Source organism: Canis aureus, chromosome X (genome assembly GCF_053574225.1).
Source record: "Canis aureus isolate CA01 chromosome X, VMU_Caureus_v.1.0, whole genome shotgun sequence".
NCBI classification, from domain to species: domain Eukaryota; kingdom Metazoa; phylum Chordata; class Mammalia; order Carnivora; family Canidae; genus Canis; species Canis aureus.
This window is the reverse complement of record NC_135649.1, coordinates 19,803,363-19,822,352: the sequence shown is the minus strand read 5'-3', so window position 1 is coordinate 19,822,352 and position 18,990 is coordinate 19,803,363. Positions and strand designations below refer to the sequence as shown.

General features: G+C 40.5%; 1 long non-coding RNA gene across 1 annotated transcript; it reads left to right on the top strand.

Moving 5' to 3' along the window:
- Window positions 1–2,171: 2,171 nt before the first annotated feature.
- Window positions 2,172–16,792, top strand: LOC144308431 (uncharacterized). The gene is made up of 3 exons (XR_013374894.1): window positions 2,172–2,221; window positions 10,777–10,861; window positions 16,433–16,792. It is a non-coding gene; the product is annotated as an uncharacterized LOC144308431 (long non-coding RNA).
- The last annotated feature ends 2,198 nt before the right edge of the window (window positions 16,793–18,990 follow it).

The following is an 18,990-nucleotide window of genomic DNA, read 5'->3' as shown; positions in this document are numbered from 1 at the left end:
GTATCATATTAAGTCCTCACAAAAATTCTCATATTTTTCAGCTGAGAACTAGGGCTTAGAGGACAATCAGGACCTTCTTCAACATTCCCCAGCTAATGAAGAGCAGCATGGGGATTCAGACCCCAAACTATCTGCTCCCAAAGTCTGTCTTACTAAGGCTGTCTTAGTAAGACTTTGTCTTGCTACAGCACCATGGCCTCCCAGCCCAATTCATCAAAAAAGGAAGGAAAATTAAAAGTAATCAAACTGAAAGGGACCAGAATTTGCCACCCCAAGCTATGTCCCTTTAGCACAGGGATTATTTTGAGTTGATTTTTTTCTTTTTTTATATTAAAGTTATTTTTTATTGGTGTTCAATTTGCCAACATACAGAATAACACCCAGTGCTCATCCCGTCAAGTGCCCACCTCAGTGCCTGCCACCCAGTCACCCCCACCCCCCGCCCTCCTCCCCTTCCACCACCCCTAGTTTGTTTCCCAGAGTTAGGAGTCTTCCATGTTCTGTCTCCCTTTCTGATATATCCCACTTATTTTTTCTCCTTTCCCCTTTATTCCCTTTCACTATTATTTATATTCTCCAAATTAATGAGACCATATAATGTTTGTCCTTCTCCGATTGACTTATTTCACTCAGCATAATACCCTCCAGTTCCATCCACATCGAAGCAAATGATGGGTATTTGTCGTTTCTAATGGCTGAGTAATATTCCATCGTATACATAAACCACAACTTCTTTATCCATTCATCTTTCGATGGACACCGAGGCTCCTTCCACAGTTTGGCTATTGTGGACATTGCTGCTAGAAACATCGGGGTGCAGGTGTCCCGGCATTTCACTGCATCTGTATCTTTGGGGTAAATCCCCAGCAGTGCAATTGCTGGGCCGTAGGGCGGATCTATTTTTAACTGTTTGAGGAACCTCCACACAGTTTTCCAGAGTGGCTGCACCATTTCACATTCCCACCAACAGTGCAAGAGGGTTCCCTTTTCTCCGCATCCTCTCCAACATTTGTAGTTTCCTACCTTGTTAATTTTCCCCATTCTCACTGGTATGAGGTGGTATCTCATTGTGGTTTTGATTTGTATTTCCCTGATGGCAAGGATACAGTCAACAAAACTAAAAGACAACCTACAGAATGGGAGAAGATATTTGCAAATGACGTATCAGATAAAGGGCTAGTTTCCAAGATCTATAAAGAACTTATTAAACTCAACAGCAAAGAAACAAACAATCCCATCATGAAATGGGCAAAAGACATGAACATAAATCTCACAGAGGAAGACATAGACATGGCCAACAAGCACATGAGAAAATGAGCTGATTATTTTTAAAGAAAAATAGGCACAGATGATGCTCTGAAAAACAAATGGAAGATACATTTATAAGGGAAATCTCCATATGTCAGGGTGTCTCCCTGGCTGTACCAGGAAGAGGAAGAGGACCCTAAATCTCTAGAAACTGTTGTCAATGGAGAAGTCATGAACCTAATTCTGTGTAACAAAAGTACTCTTGTTTACTGTGCTTTTTCTGGTCACTTCCCATAACTGACTCCCCATCCCAACATCTTTTTTGTCTTTAGTTGGAGATGTTTTTTAAGGTGATAGCTTCAGCCATTTCAGAGAGTTACTGCAATTTCCTGGGTCTCTCTCATGTATATAGGACATACATATGTTTTTAAATATTTTTTCTCCTGTCAGTCTGCCTTTTATTATGGGTGGGGTGAGGTGGAGTGGGTGTCTCAGCCAAGAACCGAGAAAGGTAGAGGGAAAATTATTTTTCCTGCCCCACTTTATCAAACAGTTTCTGTTATTATGCTCAAAGCAGAAATCTATCTATATTTTACCATAGCATTGTTTTCTTTTCTGAACACATCAGAAAAAAGGTTTCTGCAGCAGCTTAAAAGTCTGTGGTGCTAGGTACTGGGGAATCATTAGATCTACTCTTCTTGGACTAAACAGAAAGCACCAAACTAGTGATTCCAATAGCAATGGCAGATCACCAAGTGGATTTGAAGATGTGAAGCATTTACTTAAGAAAGAATATACCACATAGATACATAAATATTGTAGGGGATCAGGACAGACCCCCCAAGAATGTGCTACTTTGCATGTAGATTATGCGGGGTGATTGTTGCCACAGGCAGCAAAAGAATTTACCCAAGACAGAACAAAGGAAATAGAACTTTATTGGATATACTGCAATGGAGCAAAGGGCAGGATGGTAAGAAAAGACTGCCAGGAGGCAGTGGTGGGGAGTGTATTTGGGTGGGGGCATGATGAGGTATGGGAACTATGGTATTTCCTTTTTTGGTACCTGTACCTGGTTCTCAGCAGCCCATTGGTCAGCTAGGGCCTATGGCTATTTTGAGGTGGGTTGACTAATGGGCCTGTGTGCATTCAGCCTGGTGGACACTGTGGGCCATTCTACCTCACTCAGGTTTCCACTGCTCAAGCCTGTTACCTGAAAGCAGCCTCTACAGATTACTTTGAACTGAAAACACTTGAGATCCTGCTGGCTTGAGGGAAACCTTTGTCTTCCCTTAACCGCACAGAAAAATCTAAATTGGGGATCTTTCCCAGGATAAGGGTTATTAGCAGAGATTCATTTTATGTGAGTGACCCATCTGGATGGCAGAGCAAACATCTAACTAGCAATATCTGCTCTTCTTATTGTCCTGTGAAATTCATTCTTTTCCTCTGCAATCCTGGAGCCCTACCTTCTTCTCCTTAGTTCAGGATGACGTGTAGACCTCTTTTGCCCAACTGCCTTTGGAATTTCCGTGTCTATGTGGATTCCCCATATATCTGCCTATTAAATTTTATTTTCTGTTAATCTGTCCCATGTCAATTTGTTTCTTAGTCCAGCTAGAAAGACCTTTGAAGGGACAGAAATTCTTGCTCCCTGACAGTATGTATATCTTTTTCTTTTGGCTTTTCCTTTGCCCAGTAACCAAATCAACATTAGAACCTCTCTGTGCCTATCTACACATCTGCTTTCCCCTCCCATTCTCCAGGTAAATTAGTTTGGTACTACCACCACAGCTCGTGGGTTAAAACAATTTGAAGAGTTGTTTGGGAGGCTGAGGACAAGAGGAGGGACTTGAAAGTGAACATAATAAAAACTTTTAAATAAAAGTTTTAATAAATAATAAAATAATAAAACTCCAAACTTTTATTTCAATACCACCGTTGCAAATTGTCTTTGATACTTTTCATTATTGAAGCAGAAGGAAAACTTGTCCATCTCAGGAGTTCCCCATCAATTACCTCAATCTTAGAAACAAAATAAGCAGAAATTAGACGTGATAAAATGCAAATAATTTCCTGGGCCTTATCCTCTATCCCTAAAGGGTGAAGAATAATGAATATCATCTTTTAACTGACAAGCCAATATAATGATAGTAAATCTAACTAACCCTGGGTCTGTGGTCTTTTCTGTTTTCAGAGCTGCTCTATCCTTCAGAGAGAGTAAGGTCCACCTATCTGAAACTTACCATTTCCAGCATTGCACTGCTGCTATTTAAAACAATAACACCTCTTTAGTTATATGTATTGCTTTTCAGTTGACAAAGTACATTCATATACATTTGTCACATAAATTCATAACATTTTGTGTGGTTTTAAATTATTATTATTCCCATTTTAGAGTTGAAAAAGCTGAGAGTCAGAAAGATTAAATGGCATTCCAAAAGCTACATAGCTAGTAAGGAGAACTAGTACTTAAAATACAGTTTCCCAGAGGTGTCTGGCTGGCTCTGTTGGTAGAACATGCAACAGCTGATCTCAGGGTCATGAGTTGGAGGCACACATTGGGTCTAGAGCTTACTTTAAAAAAAAAAGTCCTGGTTTTCTGGTTTGAAATTGAGTGCCTGTTCCCTCAAACCCCCAGATGCCTATCCACATCCCCCTGCCCCATTCCTGCCCCTAGCCACATCCCTCTGCCCCATTCCCGTCCCTACTCACAATGCTTATAAGCTCCTGAAGGTTCCTGGTATTTCCAAAAAGCAGTAGGCAATCATCAAATTCATTCCACTGTTTAAAAATAAAAATATTTTAATTGTCTACATATTATAATGTTTTTACATTTTAGAAAACATTTCTGGCTAGGGAAAGACCTCTCCTCCTGGAGTAGCCAATTCTTAGAAATAGACAAGGACCTAGCTAGGAGCATGCCTTTGATATGCAAACTAACAATCCAAAGTCATATCTCCTCTATCCGGCCCCTACACCCCAGGAGACAATAGTCCTCTGCCTTAATCATCCCAGGGCCAGGTGTCAGACAGCTAATGACCACCCTGTAGCCCAAAGCCCACAGATATCATTCAAAGAAGCTGAAACTGTTCACCTTGCCCCGCCTTGCCTTTCCTGCCAAAACACAAGGAAGGCCATAGCCTAAACCTTCCCTTTGCTCCTTTTTCTGCCTCTTGACCACCTGGTGTCTCCCTTGTGACCCTGGGAGAGGGCATGTGCCTTTTGTCTTTGGCACCTGTAAGTATACTAGATTTTGTTTTCCTGAGTCTCTCCTCTTCATCTTGTGGCTACAGATCACCAACCATCTCATAAAAGAATACAGAATATCCGCAAGCATTTCTTGAGCAGCTACTGTGTCCCAAACCATGTGCTAGGGACTGGGGCTGGCAATGGTGAACAGATCACACATAGCTCCTATCTTCAAGTAATGCATGATTTCATAGAGGTAAAAGACAAGTAAACAATCTATTACTTAGCATGGTATCTTGTACATGCTAATAATAGCACTTACTATTTATTTATTTATTTATTTATTTATTTATTTAGATTTTATTTTTAAGTCATCTTTACACCCAGTGTGGGGCTCGAACTTGCAGCCCCAAGATCAAGAGCCACATGCTTCACCAACTCAGCCAGCTAGGCACCTCAGCACTTAACTATTAAGTGTATCAGATACTAAGCTTATTAAGGTATTACTGTATCAGGAACTACTGTAAGCAGTATGTATTGTCTCAGTTAACATTGAAAACAAACCTATTAGGTAGGCTTTATTACTGGTCCAACTTTACAGATGAAAAAACTAAGATATAGAAAGGTAAAGTAACTTGCTCAAGGTCATACAGCCAGCAAATAGGGGTGCCAGGATTTGAAGCTTGGTCTGTGTGACCCTTGCCCTCTACATCATGCCAAGTCTAATAGTCCACCTTTTTTGTTGATGAGAAATAAACCTTGAACAAAAATGCTACCTTTTATTGCTTATCTCAGGCCTGAGACAGCCCCACAGTAAATGGGATTGTGTCTCAAAGCCTTACCCCAGATTGTACCAAGGTGACAGCATTCTTGAAATTGTATCATCCCAACAACTTTAGAAAAATAAATACCCCCTTTTCCCTTCCACATTTGTCAATCAACAGCAGCCCATTATGAACATCAAGACTTGGATTTATATTAATGTCATCACATAAATTAAAAAGAAATACACTCAGAGCTTGACTTTGGTCCCAGGAGAAAGACACTTTAAAAATGGAATGGCTGTCTCTCCTGAGTTCTCTTATTCCAAATCCATGGCCTCATAAACACCAGCCAATATTTGACAGCAATGTGATTTCTGTTGCATATCACAATGAAATCAAAACCACTCAAACATGTGCAAAGAAAACAGTTCTCAACTTACTTTCATTACCTGGAGACCAATTCTGAGTTGGCTAAGACAAAATGGACCACACAATATTTTCCATATTCGATCCATTTTAAAAGGAATCTCACATTTTCCGGTGAAAATGACTATTTGGAACAAGTAAAAGTCACATTAAAGCCAGGGAAAAAGGTTAGATGTCTCCTTTACAATTTCCACGTACTTTATAGTAAAAGATAAAATAATATTATGTAAAAATTGGAAACAACAAAAAATTAAACTCTTACCCTGGGTGCCATGTCCGGAATGCCACTCTTTGTGTGCATGGAGAGGTCCTCTGTAGCCCTGTCCATAGGTAATCATGTTCTCCATAATTGCATTTGTAGTGAATATACAATGTGGTATTTTGCTTTTATCACTTGACATCGTATAATGTATTTTTGGTATTGCTACTTAGTCTTTTTAATTATCATTTCAACTTTTTCAAAATAGGTTGCATTAATATTCCATAAAGTAGTGGGACCATAATTTATTTACCCATTACCCTGTTGTTAAACCTGCAGGCTGTTTCCAACTCTTCAGTATTATAAATAATAGACAAATGAACACCCTCATTCATGTAGGGTTTTCCCCCTATTTCAGAATATTTCCTTGAGATAAATTCCCTTTAGTGGAATTGCCAGGCCAATTATGTTAAAGAATTTCAAAGCTATAGAACCAAATGGATCATTGTTAGGCATATCTCCTGCTCATCCTTCAAAATCCAGCCCTGTTTCCATCCTTCCACTCCTCCCTACACTCCACACATAGTGACTTACTCCCTTATTTGTGGAAGACGTGTTATCTTGTATAGACCTCGGTTACAGCATTCACAGTGCATCCTTAGTCAACTTCTTTAACTTCTCTAAGCCACAGCCTCCTTGTCTGTAAAATGGGGATAATCATACCTAACTCAAAGGGCTATTATTGCAAGGATTAAAAAGTATTGAAGTTCATAACATGGACATAATGCTTAAAAAATGAAAACCATTATCAGAGGGCCTGGGTGGCTCAATCAGTTAAGTGTTGGACTCTTGGCTTCTGCTCAGGTCATGATTTCATGGGTCCTAATTTCATGGGTCATGAGATGAAGCCCCATGTCAAACCCCACATTGGGGGATCCCTGGGTGGCGCAGCGGTTTGGCGCCTGCCTTTGGCCCGGGGCGTGATCCTGGAGACCCGGGATCGAATCCCACGTCGGGCTTCCTGCATGGAGCCTGCTTCTCCCTCTGCCTGTGTCTCTGCCTCTCTGTCTCTCTCTGTGTGACTATCATGAATAAATAAATAAAATCTTTAAAAAAAACCCACATTGGGCTCCACACTCAGCAGAGAGCCTGTTTGGGATGCTCTCCTTCTGCCCCTACCCTCCACCCCCACCCCTGTGCACTCTCTCTAAAATAAATCAGTAAGTATTTTTTTAAAATGAAAACCATTATCATTATATCATACTGCTATTTTGTAGTTACCAAACTACTTGACTGTGCATTTTTGAGGGGAGGGATCATGTCTTGGTCATCTCTGTGTCCTTGGCACATAGCACAGTGCCTGGCACATAATACGCATTCAACTAAAACATTTATTAAATACTACGAATAAATGAATATGGGCATAAATGAATGTTCATTGAAAAAAATTTACACCACCACCAGCACTGTTTTTAAAAATATTATTTTCGCACTACATTTACCAGCACTGAGTATATATGCTTGATATCTATAAAGAAAAGTAAATTTATTTTTCATCGTGTTCAAACATGTCTATCATGTTTCAGTAACGTGAAGAATACATACTATTTGGGAATAAGCTTCAAGTTTTTTTTCTGCTGAAGAAGATTGGGGATGCTGTACCATAATTATGGTAGCACTAGCCACATGTAGCTATTTACATTTTATTTTAAATAAAAAATAAGAATAAAATGAAATTTAAAATTAATTTCTTCAGTTTCACTAGCCATGTTTCTTTTGTTTTTTAATTTTTTTAAATTTATTTATGATAGTCACAGAGAGAGAGAGAGGCAGGCAAAGACACAGGCAGAGGGAGAAGCAGGCTCCATGCACCAGGAGCCCGACGTGGGATTCGATCCCTGGTCTCCAGGATCGGGCCCTGGGCCAAAGGCAGGCGCCAAACCGCTGCACCACCCAGGGATCCCACTAGCCATGTTTCAAATGCTCAATAGTTACATGTGCCTAATGGCTACTATATGGGGCAAAATTTCTGTAGGTAACTCTGGATATAATCCAAAAAGAATTTCCTGTTTGGTTTTTTAAAGCATTTAATGATGAATTTGCAGTAAAACTTACTTAAGAAGTTATATTTGATTAATTTTAGACTAAATAGACTAATTTTAAAGTCAGTTAAGGGATGCTTGGGTGGCTCAGTCAGTTAAGCACCCGACTTTTGATTTCATCTCAGGTCATGATCTCAGGGTTGTGAGATCAAGCCCCATGTCAGGCCTACACTCAGTGTGGAGTCTGCTTGAGATTCTCTAGTTCTCTCTCTCTCTCCCTCTGCCCACCCCCACTCTCTCTCAAAAAAATAAATAAATCTTAAAAAAATAAAATAAAATCAGTTAATATCCCCTGAAGATTTACGAACTGTGGAGTGAGAGAATATGGATGAGCAGTTTGAGAAGCAGTAAGAAAAAGACAGAATGATATTAAAAATTTGCCATACAGTATCTCAAAAAGTTAAATGTAGAATTACCACATGACCCAGAAATTTCACTCCTATAAATATGCCCCAAATAATTGAAAACAGCTACTGAAACAAATACATGTACACATATATTCATAAGCAGCACTATTCACAATAGCCAAAAGGTGTAAATAGTTCAAAGACCCATCAATCAATGATTGAATAAACACATTGTAGAATATCCAGATGATGAAATATTATTCAGCCATAAAAATGAATGAAGTATTGATCCATGCTACCACTTGGATAAACTTTGGAGACATTATGCTGAGTGAAAGAAGCCAGACACCAAAGATCACATACTGTATGATTCAATTTATATGAAATATCCAGAATAGGTAAACAATAGAGAAAGAATGAAGATTGGTAGTTGCCAGGGACAGGGGAAGAGAGGAATGGGTGATGAAAATGTTCTGCAACAAGATAAAGATGGTTGCACATCACAGGTGTACCAAATGCCACTGAATTGTTCACTTAAAATGGTTACTTTCATGCTATGTGAATGTCATCTGAATAAAAAAAAATGCCATAGGTGTTCCACAAAGTGAATCATTGGCACATAGATAAACTGTATTATTATTCCAACTACAAAATGGGCAGCGGTTTCTTTAGCTGGGGTTTGGCAGAGCGAAAGAGTTGTAGACTAGGGAAGGTGGTCCTTGGAGGGGATCTGGTCAACATCAGGTCTCTCTGGATAGTGTATTTCCAACCCCCCACCCCTCTGCCCAACTCACTCCAGGCATATCTTCTGTGAAATTTATGGAACAAACACAGTGTCTGGTTGGTATAAGGCTAGAGGAGTGGAAGCAATAATTGGAGGAGAAAACAATAGAAAATTTCCAGGTGGGACTATCTTTTGGCTATAACCAGGGGAGACTAGGTGATAGGGCTGAAAGAGGTGGGAATGAAGAGAGCTTTTCTTGCTCAGGGTTCCTGTACTGATCGAGGCCCTTTAGAGCCATAGATTAGAAAGCAATATTTTAATGTCCTTGGTCCTGGGTTTGATCTCTGTGTTAAGCCAATAGCTTAATTCTATTGCCTTAATTTGGTTCTCCAAAGTTTGTTACTTGGCAGTGCACTGCCCTAGTGCTCAAGCAGCCTGGAGGCTAGTCCTAGCTCTGTTGGTGATTTACTGAGTGACTTTAGCAAGTTCTTTCCTCTATAGCAGCCTCAGTTTCCACATCTGCAAAATATTGGTCTAAAAGATCAAGTTTCCAGGATAAGCTGAAAGTGCACCATATTCTTCATGAATTTGCAGAAGATAAAACATTTTATCTCTTGCTCCAACTAACCACCTAAAAGTATTTGAAAAGATGGAATGACACATATGGCCATCCAAGACCCCTTCAGAGAAGAAAGCCTTTTATATGATTGGGATACTCCCCTAATGCTCCTAGAGTATCCTCCCTAAAGGACATGAATAAAGTCCTGCAAAGTAATTCTGTCTCCCTTAAAACCTAAACATGCTACTTAGTCGGTAGGTGTGAGGCTTCATTGTTCTCCAAGCAGTGGCGCAATGTGCACTGAGCCATCCAGACTCCACCGTCCAGCCTCACCTGTGACCAACATTGCACTCACAGATGAAAGATACACCTCGGGCAGCCTGGGTGGCTCAGCGGTTTAGCGTCGCCTTCAGCTCAGGGCGTGATCCTGGAGACCCGGGATCAAGTCCCACGTCGGGCTCCCTGCATGGAGCCTGCTTCTCCCTCTGCCTGTGTCTCTGCCTCTCTCTGTGTGTCTCAAATAAATAAATAAATAAATAAATAAATAAATAAATAAATAAAATCTTAAAAAAAAAATACACCTCATCCTGCCAATCGATGGAAAATAAGGAGCATCCTACAGCTTGAAAACCAGAACTGGCAATTTGAGAGAGAAAAAAATAGGGCTGTGAAAACAAGCCCAGGAAGGAAAAGATGACCAGGTGCTCCCACTCTCCATGTGGGAAATAAGATGGTGGCCATCCTGTGGAGACTATCAGGGAGCTAGTAGGGCCAAAAAGCAGCTAAGAGTCTGGTTAAGTCCCAGTTATCTGAGACTACAAGTAAATTATGGCAGCATCAGGAAAATATCTATGTAGGAAGCTTGCTTATACTCTCTATAAAGCATTCCTTTGGGTTCTCTCCTTCATGTAGAGCAAAATAATTCGCAAATGTATCTGCCTGGTCCAACTACATCTAGAGGAATTCTTTAAAGAAGTGCTTTGTTCACACTAGGGCCAGACTGTTAAAGGAGGAACGTGTGGGGGTAATGGTGCTCATAGCATTAACAGTTGAAATGAGAGGGCCTCAAGGCAAAGAACCCAAGCAGGCTGAGTCAACCCACCGGGGCAGCCTTTCTTCCCTTCCTAGTAGATCTGCCTATAGTTTGTTCTGCTTGCCTAAAACCCTGGAGAGGTCTGCCCTTTATTTCAATAAAATCTCCCCACTTCCTTCCAGTGCCTTCCTACCTCATCTAACTACAAATCCCTTTTGGAAACCAAGAGAGTCATTTGCTTTCCTAGATGGAGTCAGACTTCCATAGGTAAGTTCCGTAGGTAACATCTCTGTCTCTCTGGGTGTAATCCCCATTTATGAACTCAGCTCTATTTCTTTTAAAGACCTGTCATTCTTTGCCTTCAAATAATTCTGCCATACTAATTCTGGCACTTCAGCTTTGTCCCCAGTTGAAGTTCTCTCTCTCTCTTTGCCTACCAACCCCCAACCCCTTGAACATATTCCCAGGCCTCACCACCATGTAAACCTGTAATCTTTTTATGCCACTATCCATATTGGTTTATAAAACAGAGGTATGCAAGACATTGGAAAGAAAAATGGCACCTGTCAAATACCAAACCCTATGAAATGCCTGCACAATTTCACTTTTCACCTAGTAAATATCCAATTATTTTCCAGAATAGCTCTTTCCAGAATTCAAATCTGTTTCCATTAATATTAAAAGTTTAGAGGTCTGGGAGAACAGGAAGGGGCTGATTAAAAGCAGACAGGGTTCATTATCTGGTTAATCACAATCCAGCATTTCCCACCCCCATTTACCACTCCCCCACCCCACCCCCCAACACAATGTTCTGCTTCAGAAAAGGTCACACTAAAATTCTGCAAATAAAACCTTATCCTACAACAGTTCCAAGGGTGGAGCTCTATTTTGGAGGGTTTGAGACTGGTATCATTATAAAAGAAATTGATTTTATACCATTTCACCCGGGAAAGAAAATATCTCCCAAAGTATTGCCTACCATTCTGCCACACAGAGTGGATGCCCGGAGTTTGTTAGAGCCAGGCTCTGCCTGAATGTGAATCATGTGATATTTAGAGTTGCAAGTGCTTCTTGGAGATTCTCTGCTTGTTTTAGTAGACAGGGAAACTGAGACCCAGAGAGGGATGGGATTAGGACACTTACCACTGCAGGCAATGCTGGTGTGTGGGAAAAGTGCCGAAAAGGCCTAAATTGAATGAATTATCATTTTTCCATCTTCAACATTTCCATGGGCCATATGTTAATGGCTCATCTTTTATTGCTCCCCTGAGAACTGACTCAAAGGCAAAGCCAAAATGGGTATTTTAATGCAAAGCATATTAGGAGGCCAGAAGGCAGGAGGAGGTACTGTCTCAGGTTGCCTGGCTGCTTGGCTGGGAAGGCTTTGCTCCAGGCCTTTGGGAGATTACTCATTCAGATGCTCATGATGCCAGTGCCAAAAGGAAGCTGGGCTAAAGGCTAAATACCAGGATAGCGCCCTCCCTTTCCTTGAGGGCAAGTGGAGTTATGAGACAGGATCCCAGGAGGTGCTGAACAGCCTTCTATTGCCACGGGATTCCCTAAAACTCTTTTAGGGATTGAGACTTCCAATGTGGAACTTCCATGGTGAGACAGTTTAAAAAGAGGAGGGGATTGATTTCTCAACACGATTTTTAAAAGTAAAAAGAGAGACACAAGGGGAACTGGCTCAAGAATAAGTACCAGCCAGTGACCTTGGTAGTGTCCTCTCTCCTCCTAGGACTAATCGAAGTCATCTCTTAGACCCCTCCTATGTTGCTGGTGAGAATGTAAAATGGTGGTTCTTTAAAAGGTTTAAAGTAGAGTTGCTATGTGGGCCACTCCACTCTGAGGTATCTACCTAAGAGAATTGAAAGCAGAGACTCGAACTTGCACACCCATGTTCATGGCAACATTACTCACAATAGCCAAAAGGTAGACACAACTCAAGTGTCCATCAACAAATGAATGGATAAACAAAATGTGGTCTGTCCATACAATGGAATACTATGGTATCATTAAAAAGGAACGAAGTACTGTCCATGCTACAATGTGGACGAACCTTGGAAACATGCTGAGTGAAATAAGCCAGACACAATAGGACAGATATTATATGATTCCACATATGTAAAATATCTAGCATAGGCAAATTTGACAGACAGAAAGTAACATGGTGGTTGCCGAAGACTGGGGGAGGGGTGAATGCAGAATAACTTCCTTTTTTTAAGATTTTATTTATTTATTCATGAGAGACAGAGAGAGAGAGAGAGAGAGAGAGAGGCAGAGACACAGGCAGAGGGAGAAGCAGGCTCCATGCAGGGAGCCTGATGTGGAACTTGATCCTGGGTCTCCAGGGTCACACCCTGGACTGAAGGCGGCGCTAAACCACTGAGCCACCTGAGCTGCCCAGTAATTCTAATTTTAACTTTTTGAGGAACCACCAGACTGCTTTCCAGAGCAGCTAACCAGTTTATATTCATGCTGGCAGTACAGTTTTGCCACATCCTTGCCAACACTTGTTATTTTCCGTTTATTTCATTTATCTAATTATAGCCATCCTAATGTTTAATGGTATCTCATTGTTCATTGTGGTTATGTGGCTGCCCTGTCTTATGGGTATCATGGTCTTGATTTCACATGGAATACTTTAGTGTCTTCTTCTCACGGTTTTAACTGCAGACAGGTCAACCTGTGGTTGGAAAGATGAGTCTTTGAGAGACTCTGCTCAAAGAAAGCAATGACTCCCTGTGCTGCCCCCACCCCCAGCCATACTTCTCCTGTCAGGGAACTAAGGTCTCCCTACCAAGATTCTGACCTAGTTTCCTTCCACCACAACCACAAATCCACATAGACTCCATCACTTCTCTCTCCTCCTACTTTGAAATTAATCAAACATACTCATCTTACTTCTAGGCAGCAAATGGCTGCTGGGTAGATATGTCCTGATGGCAAGCCAGGAGCTCCCAGCCTCCCAAAGGGGACTAATGAGAAGCCGATGTGTTTGTCACCTGTAGGCCCATCTATCATTTCTTCCCAGCCGTTGTCCCTCAAGGAAAAAGCTGGATCTGGGCTCCTGCAAGGATTCTCTTTTTATCTTCTGGTCAACAAACTTGCTGTGGAGGAATCTCGTTTTCCTTTCTCTGCTCAGATACCTGACATCCTGGAGGGGTGGCATGGACATGAAGAAGAAAAGGAGTTAATAATACAATAACATTTATTTGACGGGCTGTGGGACAATCAATAGACTAAGGCCACAATCTACTCCTCACTCTGGAGGCTACACACATTGCCAATTTGAGAGAGAACTAGAGAGCGTAGACAAAGCCTAGAAGTAGCAGAGGCTCAGTGTCAGCCCCTCCCTTCCACCTCTAGATGCAACCTTCCCCCACTCACCAAGTGTGCTAATAGCCATGCTGTACAGGCTCTCCCTCCTCAGGCTTCTCTCCTCTTCAAGTCTTCCCCTCAGGGCTCGGCTCCAGTGGCATGTGTGAGTGCATGCATGCATGGATCTCAGCCTCAGATGCACAGTAGTCCTCTCTGGCTGCTGCTAACAACACAACACCGGCAAAAGGTGGGGAGCTTAAACGACAGAAATTTATTTTCTCAGAGTTCTGAAGGTTGGAAAGTTCGAGATCAAGGGTCTGGCAAGATTGGTTTCTGTTGAGAGCTCTCTTCCTATCATGCAGATAGCTACCTTCTCACTGTGTCGTTACAAGGCAGGAGATGGGGAGAAGAGAGGGAGGCAGGGAGGGATGGAGAGAGAGAGAGAGAGAGAGAGAGAGAGAGAGAGAGATCTTTCTTCTCTTACAAGGCCATAGTCCCACAAGATTAGGACCCCATCCTTACAACCTCACTTAATCTCTTAACCTCCTGAAAGCCCTGTTTCTAAATACAGTCAAAATGGAGGTTAGGGCCACAATATCTGAATTTTGAGAGGACACGAGTCGATAGCAGGTGCTCTACCAAGTTCTGTGCCAGTGCCCTGTGGTGGCTGCAGATAGGTAGGCTCTGCTATACTCATTAGGCATTGGCAAAATTTCTCAGAGACTGCTCAGAGCACAAGACCCCAATAGACTAAAAACTGGCTCCTGACAACTAATTGTTGACACACTCACCAAGCCTCTCCATGCACCCCCTAACATTTGAGGGGCTCAGAGCAAGAGTACTAACAGAGGTCCATATACCATACAACTAATAATTAAAAATTGTAAGTCAAGGCAACAAATTATTAAAATATATTCTATGTTCTATGTTCCATCTCCTACTTTGACAACTATACTTTTATAACAACAAAATCAATGAATATGTATGAAGTGATTTTTATACTTTTGAAAGCCAGTAAAATATCAACAACTAAATTTAATTATGATTGTGCATGTCTGGATATTCTTCTTTTTTTAAGTAGGCTCCACTCCCAAGGTAGGGCTCGAACTCATGACTCTGAGATCAGGAGTTGCAAGCTCTACCAACTGAGCCAGCCAAGAGCCCCTGGTTATTCTTTTGATAGGCCAACAATATTTAGATAAATCATAACTTAAGGATATATATAATTGAGAATTTATCTTGTATTTATTCCATAAAATTTCTTTTTCTTGCCTTTATTCCAGTGAAATTCCTGTTTGTATTATATGTTATAATCAAGATCCTTAAAAAAATAAATAATCAAGATCCTTCATATAACTTGTGGAATTGTCAGTTATGATCTAAAGCAGGAGTCAGCAGGGAAGCCTGGCTGGCTCAATCAGAAGAGCACGCAACTCTTGATTTCGGGGTCATGAGTTCTAGCCCCATGTGGGGTGTAGAGATTAGGTAAATAAAAATAAAACTTAAAAAAATGTAGGGGTCAGCAAAATTTTTCTATTAATGGCCAGATAATAAAAATGTGAGACTTTGCAGACTCTAAGGTCTATCTTAACTACTCAACTGCCATTAGATCCCGATGCTCTGACAGACAATATTTTTTAAAAAGAAAAAAAGAAGGGGTGTGGTTCTGTTGCAATAAAATCTTATTAGGGTGCCTGGGTGGCTTAGTAGGTTAAGCGTCTGACTTCAGCTCAGCTCATGATCTCAGGGTCCTAGGATTGAGCCCCATGTTGGTCTCCCTGCTCAGCAAGGAGTCTGCTTCTCTCTCTCCCTCTCCGTTCACCCCCTCCACTCATGCTCTGTCCTTCTCTCTCAAATAAATAAATAAAATCTTTTTTAAAAAACTTTATTTACAAAAATAGGCAGCTTGCCTGTGGGCCATAGTTTGCCAACCCCTGCCAAAGGATTAAAACAGAAAATGTAATTGTATGAAATATATAAAATTTAAACACATCTTAATTAAAAAAATAAAATACCTGTTCAAATTATTTAAAATATTTTCATGCTTTCAAAAAACTTATTTTTCTAAGGTATTCAAAATGTTTTAAAAGGCAAACTATAAAAGACAAATAATACTAAAATTTTAAGTTAAATCAATTCAATAATAATAATTAATAATTCAATAATATTTAAATTATTTTATTAGACCTGAATTGTCATTTGATCCAATCTAACTACAAATGTTTATAGAAATAATACTATCTGCAATTTTAGTATTCAATGCTCATTGGAATCATCCTATACGCATTTTATCTAGACCTACATAGACACAAATTTAAGAGTGATATGAATTATTTACTATTGCAAAATGTCCCTCAGTCACCAAGTACAACTGTTGTAAATCCAATGCTAATATGTGAATGCATTCAGAACCATAAGGTGAAAGCAAGGAAACAATTTGCTATGCAAGAATCTATTGTGGTTATGTTATCAGAAAATGAGGATTTTATGAATTAATTTGTCTTTTTTTAACCTTAGCACTCAAATCCCCTCTGGACTCCATTTCTGACATCAGCAGCTATACAACCCAGAAATCTTCACAATATTCAACCATATTTTGCTGTTGTTACCATTGTTGGATCAGAAAATAGGCCAAGAAATGAAGAAATGTTTCCCAGGAATATGAATAGAGTTATTCATAAAGATAGCTGTTTAGAATATGGATCATTGGGATCCCTGGGTGGCGCAGCGGTTTAGCGCCTGCCTTTGGCCCAGGGCGCGATCCTGGAGACCCGGGATCGAATCCCACGTCGGGCTCCCGGTGCATGGAGCCTGCTTCTCCCTCTGCCTGTGTCTCTGCCTCTCTCTCTCTGTGATTATTATCATAAATAAATAAAAATTTAAAAAAAGAATATGGATCGTTAGTTACAGAAACATCCATGTGTCCTTATTGTCATTCATGCATTCATTCATTTGGTATGTGAGATATGTCACAGCAGTGTACTAGAACTGGCTCCTACCAGCTTGGGAGAGCCAGTTGGGAACATCTCTTTCCAAATGTGGGTTTGGTGACATCACAGTGGTTGCTGGAAATCAAATGTGGTGGGACTATTTACACCATGAAAATCAGCAAACACTACAAACCAAGACTTTCTCTTACCCTCCGTACCACACCCCGACCCTCCACCACAGACATTTATTAAACATTTACTGGCATACCACTGGAAAGGTGGAGTCTTTTAAAAGTGTAAAGTTCAAAAAAAAAAAAAGAAAAAGAAATAAAAGTGTAAAGTTCAGGGCAGAGGCCCTTCTGGCCCAGGTGTCAGTGTAGTACTGGCCTTATCAGGACTGATTATACAACTTTGGGGCTTATACAAAATAAAAATGTGGAGCGCTTTATTCAAAAAATTTTCAACAATTCAGAGTGCATAGTTGGCTCAGTTGGTTAAGCATCTGACTCTTGATTTTGGCTCAGGTCATGATCTCAGGGTCATGAGATGGAGCCCCGTGTTGGACTGCTTCTCTCCTTCTCCCTCTCCCTCTGCCCCCACCCCACTGTGCTCATGTGCAGGCTCTCTCATAAATAAATAAATAAATAAATAAATAAATAAATAAATAAATCCTTTAAAACATTTTTTTTTCAAGAACTTTCATGTGGTGATAGTAGAACATTAAAACTAGCGCTGGGCCTTTCTGAGTGCAAGGACCTATGTGAACCTCATCCATGGCTTTTAAAGTTTTGGTTGGTACCCACAACCTCCTAAGAGATTCTGGTCCTTATGACTTTGTTCGTTTGGGTTGGAATATAAGTAAAGCTTTCCTGTCCTGGCTGATACCTCCTGTCTCAGCAGAGCCATTACTGAAGTGGGTGATGCAGGTGCAGGTTACTGAAAGGATCCAGGAGTCTGTCCTGGGGCTCAGGAAAGTAAAGGTGCATCCACTGCTTGTACAGAGGAAAACAACCTCAGATCACCTACAGGAAGAAGTATTGGGTTAGGTAAAGATATTTGCTGACCTCCCACATGAAAGGTGAGATAGCGCTTGACTTTAACAAGAGAAGTTAGAGCATCACATTTATATTCCATAGGTTAATAATAAATGCAGTCAGAAAAATTCTGTTCATTCAATCATTGGTAATTTTAAAAATATTAATTGACTGATTGCTTGACCCAATTAAATAATCAGCTCAATATGTCAAATGAAATTTTTTATAATAAAATGACATCAATAAGAAAGAAAAAAAAAGAAAGGTGAGATAGCTTGGCTTAGTGGAACAGATGGGGGTCTTGCAAGCAGTTTCCAAATTCTTGGTCTGTGACTTAGAAAGTTACTTTAACCTCTCTATGCCCTGAGTGTCTTCAACTACAAAATGTTGAGTCTTGCAGGTGCTCAACAAATATCTACCCCTTCATTTGCATAAAAGAGATTGGCCATTATTTTGTTATCAGTTTAGCTTCTGCTTTGTTTAATGTCTGCTATTAACAAATTCTCCTCAGACAAATATTAAGACCTCCCATTTAATCCACAGGGTTCAAACAGGATTGTCAAAACAAAACCCTCTTGGCCCTTCAGGGTTCATGAGAAATGGCTCAAGGAGGGTCTTCTGTGTGTCCCACCTTCTGGTCCCCTTAAGTCTGCTTAAATGTGATTGTGTCCCATGCATTCATATGGACTCCTATGGTATTAGAAGGATCTTTAGAGAAACCATCTGTCCCAATTGTCCATCTGGCCAATAAACTTTTTAGTAACATTTAATAGACAGACTCAAGGCCTCTGCTTGAATGCTACCTGCCCAAAGAGTTTACTACCACCTAAGCAGCCTTTTTCTTTGTTGAACCGCTTTTGCCATTAGCACTGTCTTTCTTAAATTAAACTAGAAATCACATCTGTGAGACTTTTTCCTGTTGCCCCTGATTCTTTCCTCTGGACTCACAAAGCTCAATTTTGTGCTTTCTTCCATAAAATGGCTCCTCAGATATTTGAAGACCACTCTCATCATGTCTCTCCTTCTGCAGAAAAAAAGTTATTTTCCTTAGCATAAAATTCTACCCCTGTCCCAGAAACTTGCTGAGATGATAATAGTAAGACTCAGGAAC